We start from the raw sequence: 16,000 nt of genomic DNA on the forward strand, positions 1-16,000 counted from the left end.
CTGCTTGATAAACTATGAGCTTGGTTTTGGATCTGATGTCGTGATCTTCAAATGTTTCCTTGGGCATCTCAAGGCTGCTCTGGCACATTTGAGGTGATGTTAGATTTCTTTGTCAATGTCACCCTTCTGTGAGAGATGGCTTCTGAGGTATGGGAAATATTTAATATTCTCCAGAGTCTCACTGTGAATCTGAATTACCAGAGCTGAGGACTGCTCATTAAGAGTTTGTTGATAGAGGATCTTAGAAGAGTGTTGGTGTGTGATGTTGGTGCTTTAGGGTTCCTCCTCGTACCCCTTTTTAGTCTCCAAACGAACTGTACACCGACTTTCCCCACCTGCCACATCTTGGATGTTATTATTATATGTTCTAATTTGTGATGTCACCAGTCGGGAGGGTTATTATATATAGTTTTTTTGGGGATTTGTTTTGTTTTTCTTGTAGTTCATTCTTAGTATATCTCTATTAGGGGTCTTGAGTATTATGGATACAATATCTTGCTTGCTTCCCTGAAAATCTGCACGCACTTACAGCAATATATATATATAGCCACAGGCTGATTCGGATTAATACTTGTCTTTATTTTTATCTTTTATCACTCTGTACAACTTTCCTTTAGTTTCAAGCAGAAGCTGTCTTTTTGTATCCTTTTTCCCTTTTTTTTTTAACCTTATCTATAATGTCAACTAAGTAACTCTACTTACATAATGCTCTTAAGTTATGACTATTAACTAGGATGACCAGAATTTAGTATTCTTAAACCAAGTCTCTTTTGTTCTTGTTTGCTTGCTCTTCTATTCTCATTATGGTCTTCTCTCTTCAAATCTCTCTATGTATGCTCTACTTATGATAACTTATGAATCTACCTTTTATCCTATACGTGGTCAATGTCCCAAGTCCTCTTAAAGGGTAATCAGCCACCATCTGAGTCAAGTTTACTCTTGTCTTTTTTTGTTTACTTTCCAGGCATGCAGCATCTGATGTGCCCCGTGGGGTATGCCTCCCCAGGAATCCGCTCCTCTCTTTGGAGCCCTGTTCTCTCCCAGCACTGTGAGACACTTTCAGATATGCTGTGGATCCCTTGAGAATCCTCTTTCTTCCTTCTTTTCCTTTCAGTCCTTGCTTTTTTTTCTTTTTTTTTTCTTTATAAACCCCGTCTCACTGCCCCACTGCCATCTCAGAGCTTCCATCCTAATATGGTAATGGCTCCAGAAGCAGAACTCCCCAGGTTTTTCGCCTTGTCCGTGCTCTAGCTTTCACAGAGTGAATCTGCAGCCTTGCTTATCTCCCATCTTAACCTCAAAGGGATCTATGATAGATCTGTTACTGAGTACTAAATATTGAAGCTCCCTCCTGTGACTTAGTTTCCAGGAGTAAAGAGACCCCCACTACTAAAAATAAGCTTCAGGGTCACATTTACATACCTAAAAAGGTGCAACCACCTCTATAGCTATAGGAACAAGGTATGTTTCCTGTAATAGATGTAATAGATTTCATAATTTTTTAGGGTAGGAAGGGACCTCAGTAGATAATTGAGTCCAACCCCCTGCCCTGGGCAGGAAAGAGCTCTGGGGTCAGATGACCCCAGCCAGGTGCTTGTCCAGTCTCCTTTTAAAGACCCCCAAGGTAGGGGAGAGCACCACCTCCCTTGGAAGCCCATTCCAGATTCTGGTAACCCTTACTGTGAAGAAGTTCTTCCTAATGTCTAATCTAAATCTGCTCTCTGTCAGTTTGTGGCCATTGCTTCTGGTTATTCCAAGGGGTGCCTTGGTAAACAGATCATCTCCTCTTCCTTGCCCCCCTCCCCCGATGAATTTGTAGATGGCCACAAGTCACCTCTCAGCCTTCTCTTGCGGAGGCTGAAGAGATCCAGGTCCCTCAATGTCTCCTCGTAGGATCTCTAGGCCCCTAACCTAATGAGTGGCCTTCTTCTAGACCCTCTCAAGATTATCCACATCCCTCTTGAAGTGCAGAGCCCAAAACTGAATGCAGTACTCCGGCTGTGGCCGTACCAGTGCCATACAGAGGGGAAGTATCACCTCCCTAAACCTGTCCATGACACCACTGTTAATGCATGATAGAGTGTGGTTAGCTCTATTGATCATTTCATCACATTGTGACTCATGTTCATGTTTAGATCAATTATGACTCTGAGATACCTTTATGCTGCTGTGCTGCATAGAAAGTCACCTCCCAGTTTGTAAGTGTGTTGGTGATTCCTTCTCCCTAGGTGCAGCACTTTGCACTTATCTTTGCTAAACTGCATCCTATTTTGTTCTGCCCACATTTCCAGCCTGTTCAAATCCACTGAAATTCATTCCCTGCTCACCAGTGTGTTTATTTTGCCCCATAATTTGGTGTTGTCCACGGATTTAGACAGAGTGCTCTCCACACTCTCGTCCAAGTCACTGATGGAGATATTGAACAGCACTGGTCCAAGGACTGAGCCTTGGGGGACTCCACTGCCCACATCGATATTGACCTGTCCACCGCCACTCTCTGGGTGTGTCCCATAAGCCAATTAGCTACCTACCTAACTGTAATAATCTACATCACAGCCACTTAATTTGTTTATGAGAATGGGATAAGATACCGTACCAAAGGCTTTTTTAAAATCCAGGTATACTACATCAACCTTGACTCCTGCCTCTAAGCAGCTTGTGGCCCGGTCGTAAAAAGAAATCAAGGTTTGCCAGCAGTATCTCCCTACTATGAATCTGTGCTAGTTGCCCTTCAGCATTTTTTTCCTGCCATGTTCCCACAAACGTAATCCTTAATTTTTTCAAAGGTTTTCCCAAGGGTAGAGGTGAGACTAACTGGTCTATAACTACCCAGATCCTCCTTCCTCCCCTTTTTGAAGGGGACCACATTGGCCCTTTTCCAGTCCTCTGGGACTTCTCCTGAGCCCTGTGAGTGCCCAAACAGTCATGCCAGTGGTTTTGCTATGACACCAGCCAATTCTTTCAGCACCCTTGGATGAAGATTATCTGGGCCTGCTGACTTAAACACATCAGGTCCCTCCAACTGTCCCTTCACTAGGTCAGCACTAACTGTTGATGGGCTGGTGTTCCCGCTGTGCATGTCTATAGTCCAATTTGTAGATATGTCTTTTTCTGTGTTCAGGAATACTGATGCAAAGAACTCATTGAAGAGCTCAGCTTTGTCTCTCCTATCTGTCACTAATTGCCCATATCTGTCCTGTAGGGGTCCTATGTTACCCTGCACCTTCTTTGTGCTCCCTATGTACCTGAAAAAAGACTATTTGTTGTCTTTAATTTTTGTTGCCAGTCTGAGTTCCATTGCTGCCTTGGCTTTTCTAATCAACCCCCTGCAAGTGCAAGCCAAGTAGTTATATTCTTCCTTAGTGGCTACCCACTGCTTACACAGTCTGTATCATGGACAACTGGTGTGTCCTGAGTCGGGGGGGGCACTTACCCCCCCAACCCAGTGGCCAGTCTGCAACCAGGGGGAAGAGTGCCCCCCACCGGTCATGCACACTGACCCAGAAGTGCCAGTAGTGCACCCAGAAGGGCTGGCGACAGTTCTCCTGGCACTCCCACTCCGTGGCTGGTGCTTTCAGGGGGGCACCAGTGCTGCTGTGTGCCCCCCCTGCCCATCACTTAAGCGGGGAATGCTGGCTGTCAGGGGATGCACCTGCACTCTCAGGGAGTGCATGTGCACCCCCGTGCACCACCTATGTGTTGCCACTGGTCTGTATGCCTCTTTTTTCATCCCTAGGCTTTCCTGAGTTTCCCTTTTCAGCCAAGAGGATTTCTTAGCCCCTTTGCCCCACTTTATGTGCAATGGGATTCTTCCCTTCTGTGCCCAAAGGATCGTTCCCTCGAGGAATGACCACCCTTCCTGGACTCCCAACTCACCCAGGTTCTTGTCCTTCAGCCCCTCACTTACTAACCTCCTGAGCTTATTGAAGTTAGCCTTTCTGAAGTCTAGCACTTCTTCCCTACCTGTTATCTTTCCCACCTTTTGATGGATAGTGAATTCTAGCAATTGGTGGTCACTATCTCCTAGATTACCCTGTATTTTCAGATCTCCCACCAGGTTATCCCCTGTAGCAAACACTAAATCCAGCAAGGCATTTCCCCTAGTGGGACCATATACCTTCTGCGTTAGGTGAAGGTCCTGTATGCAGGTTAAGAACCTACGTGAACAGTCGGATCTAGCTCCTCTCAGCAGATGTCAGGGTAGTTAAGGTCACCCATGACAACCATGTCCCTTGAGCGTACTGCCTCTGAGAGCTGCCTTGAGAATTCCAGGTCTAGCTCCTGATGGTAGTGCGAGTCTATTACAGACCACCACAAGTCCCTTTCTCCCTGACCCCTTTGTATTCTGACCCACAGTATCTAATTTGCTCCCCTCTGGTATCATTTTGATTATTGAAGATGTGTATTGCTCCTTAACATAGAGAGCAGCATCCCACCCTCCCCCATTTTTTCCCACTCTGTCACATCTATACAGCCTATAGCCCTTAATGCCTACTGCCCAATTGTGGGTAGGGTCCACCAGGTTTCAGTTAATCCAACCAGGTCAAAGTGTTTGTTTGCAAGCAAGAGCGTGAGTTCCTCCTGCTTGTTTCCCATGCTCCTAGCATTAGTATAGAGATATTTAAGCCCCTGATAGGTGCCCTTGGTACCTCCCTGTCCTGATTCCTATTGGGCCCCTCAGTACTTACGTGGACTGTTCCAGTGCATAGCTTGTGGTTCATTGTTCCTAGGTTCTCTCTGTCTTGTGCACCCCCATCTCCCGACAAACCTAGTTTAAAGCCCTGCATAGGAGATCAGTAAACCTGTAAGAGAACAGGCTCTTACCTTTTCAAAGACAGATGGAGACCATCAAGTTCCAGCGTGTCCCTTTCATGAAAGTGTGGATTGTGGTTGAAGAAGCCAAAACCTCCACAATGGCACCAACTCCAGAGTTGCAAGTTGACTTCTGTAATACAGCTGTCTTGATGCTGGCCACAACTGCTGACTGGGAGGATTGACAAGAAGACCACCTGTACCCCTGACCTCCTAAGCCTGCCCCCCGCAGAGCCTTGTAGTTGCTCATGATTTGGCTCAGACTACTTCTGACTGTATCATTTGTACCAACATGGATGAAGACCATGGGATAGTAGCTGGAGGGCTGGATGAGGTCAGGAATCCTCGCAGTGATGTCCTGAATCCAGGATCTAGGCAGGCAGCATACCTGCCATACCATGCGATCTGCGTGACAGATTACTCTCTCTGTTCCTCTTGGGAGGGAGTTGCCTACCACAATGACAGGCACCTATTCTTCTGGTTATCTGGTTGTCCCTCATACTGCACAGTGGTGGCTGTGGGTGTGGCTTCCTCTGCTTCACTCTCCTCTAGTGATGCCATGGCCTTGTATCTGTTCCTCAGTTGCACTAGGGAAATTGCCTCAGTAGTGCAATGTCTGGTTCTGGAGGTGGCAGTCTTCTACACATCCACATTGGGTCCCTCCTGCATTGACTTCCCACTAGCTGTGTAGGCCTGCAGAGAGTGAAAACACCCATCAGTCTCATCCATGGCAGCCCTGATCCCCAGCAGGCTGGTAACTTCTGTCTGGAGTTGCCTCACTTGCCTCTTCAGGGCCTCAAGCTGGGCACATATGAGACAGGTGAGGAGACTCCTGTTCCCCCACCCCCCCACCCCCAGGCCACAGGCAAGCCTGACAGACAAGGGGCCAGCTCCAGGTGAGGGGCATTGCAGGGGAAGTATTCCTAGTTGTGTACCATGTCCTTACCACTCCTCTACTTTCTACTCACCTGGAGCCTCTATTTGAAGCTGCCAATGCTTGGAGTCACAGGCCCCTCCTGTGCACTCTCCTGCACAAACTCCAGTGTGCCCAAGAAGAGCGTGCCCTATTTGTACGGATTGTTTGTGCTGCTCCCACCTGGCTCAGCTATATGGGGACCAGAGGGTGGAAAAACCCTTCCCAGTCCCCTACAGCTAGCCCTGCTCTCTTGCCTCTCCCCTTCATTCACCCCACTTACCTTTTCATTGCCTCCCCATCAGCTGGAGATGGGCTGCTTCCATGTGCTGGGTTCGGGGGAAGCCGAGGGCACACATGGGCTGCTCCACATGTGTGCCTGCTTTGGCATCTGGGTCCAACAGGCGCAGGTTTGAATTTCCTGCACCTACTAATGGCTGCCAAAGGCTGTTCAGTGCAGGGGTGCCTGCCTTGAACCTGCACAGAAGAGTCTGCTGGCAGCCCTTCCCCTAAGAGGAAGATGCTGCCCTGGGAGCTCCCCTTCATTGAGGGGTCAGCCAGTAAGCAACCCCCCTCACCCAGAGGACAGTAGAGATTGGTTATGACATAAAGCCTTTCCTAGGGAAAAAGTAATTTTTTGGAGGGTAAGGGACAACAAATCAGTACAGTACTGTTTTCCTTGCTTCACCAATAAAAGAGGCAGTGTCCCATCATTCACTGATGAAACTTATCATCAGCTGGGTGAGACTTCCCCTTTATAAATATTACTTATGTTAATTATTGGGTTTGGTTCTTCTTCTTGTCACATACCTGATGTGACCTCATCCTCTGCCAGAGACAGGATTTCATTGTTTTGATCTAGCACAGGGATGCTTTTATAGTATTATTCCATACAATGTAAAACAATTATTAGATCCAATTAACAAAAATACCTTGCAAAATGTATTTCAGATTTCTAGCATCACTGTTTTACTGACTGATGATAACAGTGTCTTGGAGATTTACTACTTAGTGGCTTGAATACATAGAGCTCTTGCTGACTTCATCTATGCCCTTGCTGATTTTCCTTATACATAGTTATTTCTAGCTTGCAATTGTGCCTCTTAGCTTGGGCAATCATACCGCATGTTCTTAATTAAAATAATGTAAAGTATCTTAACTTATATTTATATGATGGCCTTATAAATTCATGCAATGAAAAATGATTTGGCAGGTACAGAAAAGCTGAATAAATTGTTTTACATCATTTTATGATAGGATAATATACTTACATTTGACATATTATATAAAATTGAAAATGAATTTTAAATAGCACGCTTGCCTCCCTGCACTTAAAATGCAAGCCAGCATTTCTTTAAATGCATCTTTTTTAAAAAGTACAGCAGACAGCTCTAAAAGTGGGGTGGCTATGCTGTCTTACAAATAGATTCTTAATTCCCAATCAGTCATTTCTTTTGCTAGGGCACAGGCTGTTGTGACTTTTTAAATTTTATTGTTATTTATTTATTTATTTATTTATTTCTATGTAAAAAATGCTGGAAAACATCAGAACACTTGCAGCAGACATGAAACAAACAAAAAGAATAATCATGCCATTCTATCAGCCGACGCTCTCTTGGATTCATGAGCTGTTTGTAAAAGTGCTACACAATCCACCCAGCATTCAATGGAAAAAGTTTGGTTGCCAGTTTGGAGAATGGAAAGTCAAGTCACAAAGCAGTTACAGAAACTTGCACCAGGTAGCTAAAAATGACAGAATCAGGAAGACAGAAAACTCCTGATTTCCAGATTCTGTGGCAGTTACATGTAGCAAATGAATAAAATCTCCCTAGCACAACCAGTGTCCCATCTAAGGAAGCATGAGTGCGCCTGCGCGGCAGCACACACTACACAGCTTAGAGGGGACGCTGAGTGTGATTATTTTTTTTCCCTTGATGGTTGGGGAAAAATTTCATTTACCTCGTCCTCTTTGTATCCACTCTCAATGGAATTTCCTCAGGACTAACTGCCCATCTGGCCAAAGAGATAGATGTGGCTTATCCCAGAAACTGCCACATCTGATCCTGCCTGACCAGAGTCACATAGAGCAACGTAAAATGTTAGATCAGGCCCTGAGAGCCCTAGGAAGCATCATTTAGGGCACAGACAGAAGTGACAATTTTTGCTTGATCAGGCCACAAAAAGTGGTCTGTAGCTATGACCAAACACAAGTGCGTGGCTGTAGACAGCTTAAAAATGCCCAATCAGGAAAAAATCTGAACTCTCATTGTATGAAGGTTCAGATGAGATATTTCAAAGCAGAGCATCTTCTGTAACTTCTGTCTGTCTGCCTCCCAGCCTGTCTCTGTTTTCAGAATGGGAGGGGGAAAGGGGAGTGGAGGGAGTTTGATCTAGGGTTTCTTCAGCCCCTGCTAGAGGGTGGGACAGGTGTACCAGAGCCCCCCTGAGGTGGGAGGGTTCTGGTTCATCCACCCCACCTTGCAGTGCCAGCTGGGGAAGCCCTAGAACCAGTTCCCTTTTCCCTCTTCCCCTCCTCCTTTTCTGAAAATAAAGACAGGCTGGAAGGGAGGAGGGGCCTTTGACAGGAGAAACCAGCAGCTCTCTCCCCTGGAAGCAACTGTGAACTTCTATTTGGTCCAGGGGATCCTTGTAACTCAGAATGCTTCCTGCAAAGCATTCTGTTACAGTGGGGAGCTGCACTTCTGTCTGCACGCTTAAACCTAAAGGACACATTGATTTCAACTTGGACCAGTTACAGTCCTTTCCTTTCAAAGTATCAGATAACGTAGTGAATTCTCATTAGATTACCATTTCAGCTAGGGCTGGAGAACAACTGGTAGAGGCATTTCATTCTAGTAGATCAATTTTGGGCTTGACAAACATTTTTGAACAGGTTCAAAGTTTTAATACCCATATCTCAAAGGTAGAGTGTTTAGTAAGGGTTATAAATGGATGCAACCCTTAGGCTTATTTTTTCTGCATTTCATTTTACTATTGTCTTCCATCATTGATGGTCCTATAGATTTCATAGATTTCATAGACATTAGGGCTGGAAGGGACCTCGGGAGATCATCGAGTCCAGCCCCCTGCCCAAAGGGCAGGAAGTCAGCTGGGGTCATAGGATCCCAGCAAGATAAGCATACAATTTACTCTTGAAGGTGTTCAATGTAGGTGCTTGAACCACCTCCGCTGGCAGACTGTTCCAGACCTTGGGGGCTTGGACAGTAAAGAAATTCTTCCTTATGTCCAGCCTGAAACGGTCTTGCAGGAGTTTGTGACCGTTCGACCTCGTCATCCCTTGGGGCGCTGTGGTGAACAGACGTTCCCCCAGATCCTGGTGGTCACCCCTGATAAACTTATAGGTGGCCATCAGATCACCCCTGAGCCTACGCTTTTCCAGGCTAAAGATTCCCATGGCTCTCAGCCTGTCATCGTAAGATCTGTTTTCCTGACCTCTGATCATGCGCGTGGCTTTCCTCTGGACTCTCTCAAGTTCTCCACATCCTTTTTGAATTGTGGAGCCCAAGACTGAACACAGTACTCCAGCTGCGGCCTCACCAAGGCCGAGTACAAGGGGAGAATGACGTCCCAGGATTTGCTTGAGAAGCATCTATGGATGCACGCCAGCATTTTGGTCACTTTACTAGCCGCCACATCGCATTGCAGGCTCATGTTCATCTTGTGGTCAATGATGACCCCCAAGTCTCTTCTGTAGTGCTAACCAACGTAGCACTGCCGAGCCTATATGGGTGCTGCAGGTTTTTCCTCCCAAGGTGGAGAACCTTGCATCTATCGGTGTTAAACACCATGAGGTTCTCATCTGCCCATTTGCTGAGCTTGTCCAGGTCAGCCTGGATCACCCGCCTATCTTCTGGCGTGGATACTTTGCCCCAAAGTTTGGTGTCTGAGAGCCATGGGACTCTTTAGCCTGGAAAAGCGTAGGCTCAGGGGTGATCTGATGGCCACCTATAAGTTTATCAGGGGTGACCACCAGGATCTGGGGGAACGTCTGTTCACCACAGCGCCCCAAGGGATGACGAGGTCGAACGGTCACAAACTCCTGCAAGACCGTTTCAGGCTGGACATAAGGAAGAATTTCTTTACTGTCCGAGCCCCCAAGGTCTGGAACAGTCTGCCAGCGGAGGTGGTTCAAGCACCTACATTGAACACCTTCAAGAGTAAATTGTATGCTTATCTTGCTGGGATCCTATGACCCCAGCTGACTTCCTGCCCTTTGGGACTCGATGATCTCCTGAGGTCCCTTCCAGCCCTAATGTCTATGAAATCTGTGAAAAATCTATGAAAGGCATGCTGGCCCTAGTATCTTCCATCTGTTTTGCTTTTGATAAGTGGAAATGCCAAACTTCTTTTATGCCACCAATAATGTGTGTTTTTTGCTGTAGATTGATTTTCATGGTTTTAGCTTATTTAGTGTTGATTTGCTGTCATAACTGTAGGAGTGTCCAGAGGGCATTTATACTGGTCTGCACATCTCTGAGATTGCAGGGCAGAAGAAAGATGTCATCTGTATGTATAAGCACTTGTATATCAGTACAACTGTATCTACAGTGAGAAGGTTGCATTGCTACAACTATACAGTACTCTTAAAGTGGTACAATGTTTTCATGTAGAGGAGCTCTGAGTTTTACCTAGCCATCTCTGAGGGGTGAAGAAACTCTTCAGGGAGGCTCAAGGGGATTTTGCAGCAGTTTAGGACTGAATACCATAATTTTTCACGTACAGCACTCCACAAAATAAAACACAGACTTTGTTTTTTAAAGACAGGCTGAAAAAAAGATCTTTTCTTGTAGTTAATGGGTGTGTCTACACATGCATTAATGTGCTGTTGTTACATTAAGTTTAGTACCTCTGATATGAGGTATTAACTAAATGGGCAGTAACCAGTGCTACTGCATGGTAGCACTGATACATGGTCTTTTCATAATGTTTAATGTGCAGTAGACTAATTCTAGTGCACATTAGTACAGTTTTTGCCATTATGTACATGAAGTAGAATTAGTCTACTGTGCATTAAGCATCTTGTGTAGCTGCATCCACTAAGTAAGAGCAGCTAGGGACCAGAGCTGGCTCATTGTTCTAGTCCCATGTGGATCACTGAATCTTTTACTTTGGGTTTCACTTGGTAAGTGGCAGAATCTGCTCATATTGTATTTTTTGCATATAATGTGTACTCCAATTTCCAGCAGCTGTTTTTTTTTCAGGGGCGGGGAGGGAGTATGAATTATATGTGATGAAATATGGTAGTATCCATAGCAATAAATTAGTCAGATGCATCCACCTGTCACATTTATGACTTTGCTGTTCCTATGTTGTGTGCTGAATGGCATTCAGTTTCCATTCCAAGGATAAAGACATACTGGGGTTCTAGAAATGTTAGTATATAATGGCGTTTCATTTTAGAGCTATGCTTGAAATAGTTTAAGAGTTCCCCATAACTTATGTTCTCAGGCAGTGCTTATTCTGTGATCATCTTATATTTAAATACTCATTGTAAAGGATCATTTAAGTGAGAAAGCTAAATTCAGTGCTCTGCTGCACAAAAAAGAAACACTGCAGGAGACAATTGTTACTTGATGCGTGTGCTGTACATGCATGTGGTCTCCAGCTGTAGTTTGAGCCCACACATTTTCTCCAAATTAAATTCACATTGTTTTTGCAAAGTAACATTGCACAAAACAGGTTGTTTTATATGGCCATTGCAGTCCAAAGGAAAAGTACTAATACTATTTACTTTCAATATAATTTTTGGAAATACATGTCATTGACAGAATTTCTGTCAGTGTTCCTGAAAAATATGTACTCTCCCTAGTCTCACTGGTTGCCATTTCACTGAACCCTGTTGTTGTGTGACACAAGAACCAGGGTCCTTCCACTGTTTGTCAAAAACTTTTTTTGACCCTTAAGGAAATGGTGACCTTCCCAAAGCAAAACATCTATAATAGCAGATTGCAGATCCATTATTTCTGCCGCTAGCTTGCACTAACATCAGTTATGTGGAGAAATGTTTGCCTCTCTTTCAGTTTCATTGTTGAAATTAACAGATGCACTTCACATCATTTGGTACTTTTTCTGTCAATAATACACAAAGCCCGTGGAAACAGGCCAAAGATTTTCTTAGCAACCAAGTCTCTTTCCTAATGTACATGATTAACTGAAACATTTTGTTGAGGGCTTAAAATAAACCTGTCTTTTTTTTTTAGAATTTCATACTATGTGAGAGGTTTCATTGCTGAAGACTCATTGGACATTATGGCAGAGTAGAATACAGCATTAACACTAAGTCTTTTGGGAACCATCCAATAACTGTATAGCTAGGTAAAGTAAAAGCGCTCTCATCAATATTTGGTTTGATAATATTGACGTTTTCTTACTCAGAATTTCTAATCAGGCTTAAGATTGCCTCCTTGTTTGTGCACACATCATAATGATACATACAGTATTGCTGTAGAACCAGCATTACCACGATAAGCTATGGCTTTGGGAAGACATATTCAATATCAAGATGGTAAAATATTTTTGTATATAAATATCAAAGAACAAACGTCTGGGGACATTCCATATCAAGTTCTTAGTATTGAAAGGCAATTCATATTTAAATTACTTAGAGGTTCAGTTAAAAAATATAATTCTTTATATTCTCAAAAGTACTAAAATTAGTAAAAATGTCACCTTTTCTATCCTACTTTAAGGGAATCACTGTTGTTTTTGCTTTTATTTCCTGAATTTCTCATCTACTATATAATGGAGGTCCTAAGGTTTGACAGAAATTACAGAACAGTGCCACATGCGATTTAAGCAGTGCAACAAGAACTATTTCAGTAAAACTTTTATGAAAAGTGATAGCTCAACAGTATAAGAAGAACAGACTGAAATCTACTCTTCAATCACAAATTGTCAGACCAACCTGGTGGCCTTTTACGATCAGATCACCAGATCATTAGATGCAGGGGTAGCAGTGGACATAGTCTTCCTGGACTTCCAGGAGGCTTTTGACACTGTCTCTCACCCCGTTCTCATCAAGAAACTGGGGGGCTGTGGTGTAGACACCCACACAGTCAAATGGGTCGCCAACTGGCTGGAGGGCCGCACCCAGAGGGTGGTAGTGGATGGGTCCTTCTCAACCTGGAAGGACGTGGGCAGTGGGGTTCCGCAGGGCTCGGTCCTCAGGCCCGCACTGTTCAACATCTTCATCAGTGATTTGGATGAGGGGGTAAAAAGCACCCTGTTCAAATTTGCTGATGACACTAAGATGTGGGGGGGACGTGGGCACACTAGAAGGAAGCAACAGGCTACAATCAGACCTAGACAGGTTACAAGGGTGGGCAGACGAGAACAGGATGGGATTCAACACAGACAAGTGCAAGGTGATGCACCTCGGGAGGAACAACCGGCACCATACCTACAGGTTAGGGAACTCCCCTCTTGTCAGCACGGAGGCGGAAAAGGATCTTGGAGTCATCATTGACTCCAAGATGAACATGGGCCGGCAGAGTGGGGAGGCAGTTAGGAAGGCCAGCTGCACCTTGTCATGCATCCACAGATGCATCTCGAGCAGGTCCAAAGAGATGATCCTCCCCCTCTATGCAGCACCCAGAACTGGATGCAGTACTCCAACTGCAGCCTGACCAGTGCCGCATGAGGACAACATGGAGAGGGTCCAGAGGAGGGCCACTCGCATGATCAGGGGACAGCAGGGCAGGCCCTATGAGGAGAGGCTACGGGACCTGAACCTGTTCAGCCTCCAAAAGAGAAGGCTGAGGGGGGATCTTGTGGCTTGTTATAAACCAGTCGGGGGGGATCAGCAGGCATTGGGGGAGTCACTGTTCCCCCGAGCACCGCCAGGAGTGACCAGGAATAACGGTCACAAGCTGGCAGAGGGTAAATTCAGATTAGACATCAGGAGGCGGTACTTCACAGTCAGGGCGGCTAGGATCTGGAACCAACTTCCAAGAGAAGTGGTGCTGGCTCCTACCCTGGGGGTGTTTAAGAGGAGGTTAGATGAACATCTTGCTGGGGTCGTTTGACCCCAGTACTCTTTCCTGCCATGGCAGGGGGTCAGACTAGATGATCTGCTCAGGTCCCTTCCGACCCTAGAAACTATGAAACTATGTAACTTCACTGAAGCTCTTGTGACGTACTCTAGTAGAAAGAGCAAACTATTACAATTGCGTTACACAGGTTTAAAGCTCCAAGTTCTTTGAGATCTATGAATCTGTAACTATAAGGTATTGCTAATATTCAAATATCACTTTCCCCTAGCTTTCTTGAAAATAGTTTCTCTCATGACTAAATACTTTTTGGAACCCAAAGAGTGTGAAAATAAAGAAGTATTAAGTAAGAAAATAAGAAACCAAGGAACAGAAAAGCATAATATTAAGCCTTATCCATCACCTTAATTGTCTCTTCATTCAGATTTCTAAATAACTTATGCACGTTGTCAGCTTAACTGATAACCTCAGTATGTCGTATATGTTAGTGTAACACAAATTTAGGGTATGCTATATGATCCAGACAGCTAAAGGTTTAATAACCATGTGAAAAGGTTTTGGTTTTTTTACTAAGGTTAACATTGTTAAAGCTTTGCAAAACCATGGCCTGGGTTAGTAAAGCTCAGCTATCTCTTTAACACTCAATGACAAAGGGTATAAAACAGTAAGAGTTAAATAACAGTGCTGAAGAGCATGGGGGGCTGTTTCAATGACCTGCTGCTCAGGTGTTTGAATTCACAATCCATTATGGTCATGCAGTATCCATGATGTCAAACTGGAGTGGAGATGAAGATGCAGGTCATGGCACACAAAAGAATAAGAATATCTGTGACTAGGTGTTCTTTTGTAACTGTTACTGTAAAGTGTAAAGAATATTTATCTGTACAAAGAGGACAGAGAGCTATTAATACCACAGAAAAGTATTCCACAGTTCAGGCAGGTAGGATTTATTAGTAGTCTGTACCATAGTTTGGGACCAGTAGAATCCTATCCCTGTAGGAGTCAGAGTAAAAGAGTAGTTCCCTAATTTACGATGATTAATAAAGCTCTTTGTTAAATTAAATGATCTCTGTATTCCCCAGTTTATGGATCATGAAAGGGCTTTCCTGGGCCCACCTGTACATCAGAACAGCCTTGGGGTTCTGTTACATGGCACAGGGATAATTCTCCTAAGGTCATTTCCAGCCATCTAAAACCCCTTTGGGCCATGATAGTGATATTAAGATGGTCTCACCACAACTGAGAATTTTGCCTCATAAAATGTTACATGAGCTGTCCTACTCGGTTAATGTGTAAAAGGTCAAGTGGTAATTAACAATGGTGTCATAGATGAGAAATGAGCCTTCCCACCCCCCCAAATATGGAAGGACATAGTTTCTTCTGGGTTGGTTACACAGAAAATAGACAAAATAATATGGAGGGGGAGGATTTAACTTCGTAGACTCTATATTAGATGAAGAAAGTAAAAAAAAAATGTTTTTATGCTGTAAAAAAGGGTGCCTGGAGTGAAAAAGAAGAGTCTAAAACAGCTCCAACTGCTCTGTTTTCAGTTAAAATATCCCTGAACCAATCACTTTTAGGGACAAGGAAGGAAGTCTCTTCTGTTATGCTACACACAAGGTAGTTCAATATTCATTAATTTCAATTAGAAATTGATGTAGTTCCTTGGTTTATTACACTGTCATTTGCCCTGCATTTTCAGATTGCACTAAGGCATTAAATATTCTCTCAGAAGGTAACTGCTCACCAGGGAATTTAATCAGTTCAAGAGGCATAATGAATTCCAAGTCCTTATTATTATTAATTATTTGTATTACTTTAGTGTTTAGGAGCTCAGACCCCATGGTACTAGGCACTAAACAATGACAGAACAGCATAAGCATAAAACAAGAAACAAGCAATGGATATAGAAGACAGAGGGAGTGAGGAGGGATGGAGAGTACAAGGAAACAACATTAGTTAACATGGTAGGCAATTAAGCCACCAGCAGTCTGATTGCTGTCTCGTCTCTGTAAGCATTGTGGCAAAGGAGAGATGTTTAAGGAAGGTTTTGAAAGAGGATACTGAAGTGCTTCTATGGATGTTTAGGGCAGACTCTTCCAAAGGGTGAGGGGCAACACAAAAAGAAGCTTTCTGAAACATTTAATGAGTGGCCATTTGGAGGTGGGAGTCAACTTTTCTCTAGTGAATGAGACAAGATAGGGAAGGCTTTGGAAAGGAGGGCCTCAAAAATGAAGACAGACAGTTTGTATTCGGCAAGGAAAAT

The 16,000-nt window shown here is 44.1% G+C and overlaps 1 long non-coding RNA gene across 1 annotated transcript in view; it reads right to left on the reverse strand.

Annotated features, from left to right (window-relative positions):
* The window catches only part of LOC149872850 (uncharacterized), an 86,414-nt gene that overhangs the window by 52,687 nt on the left and 17,727 nt on the right, over positions 1-16,000 (reverse strand). Inside the window, exon 2 of the long non-coding RNA XR_016439813.1 lies at positions 4,825-5,505. This is a non-coding gene — a long non-coding RNA (uncharacterized LOC149872850). The remainder of the gene's footprint in view (positions 1-4,824; positions 5,506-16,000) is intronic.

This window comes from Crocodylus siamensis, chromosome 1 (assembly GCF_052110815.1).
Source record: "Crocodylus siamensis isolate JL-2025a chromosome 1, ASM5211081v1, whole genome shotgun sequence".
In the NCBI taxonomy this organism is placed as follows: Eukaryota; Metazoa; Chordata; order Crocodylia; family Crocodylidae; genus Crocodylus; species Crocodylus siamensis.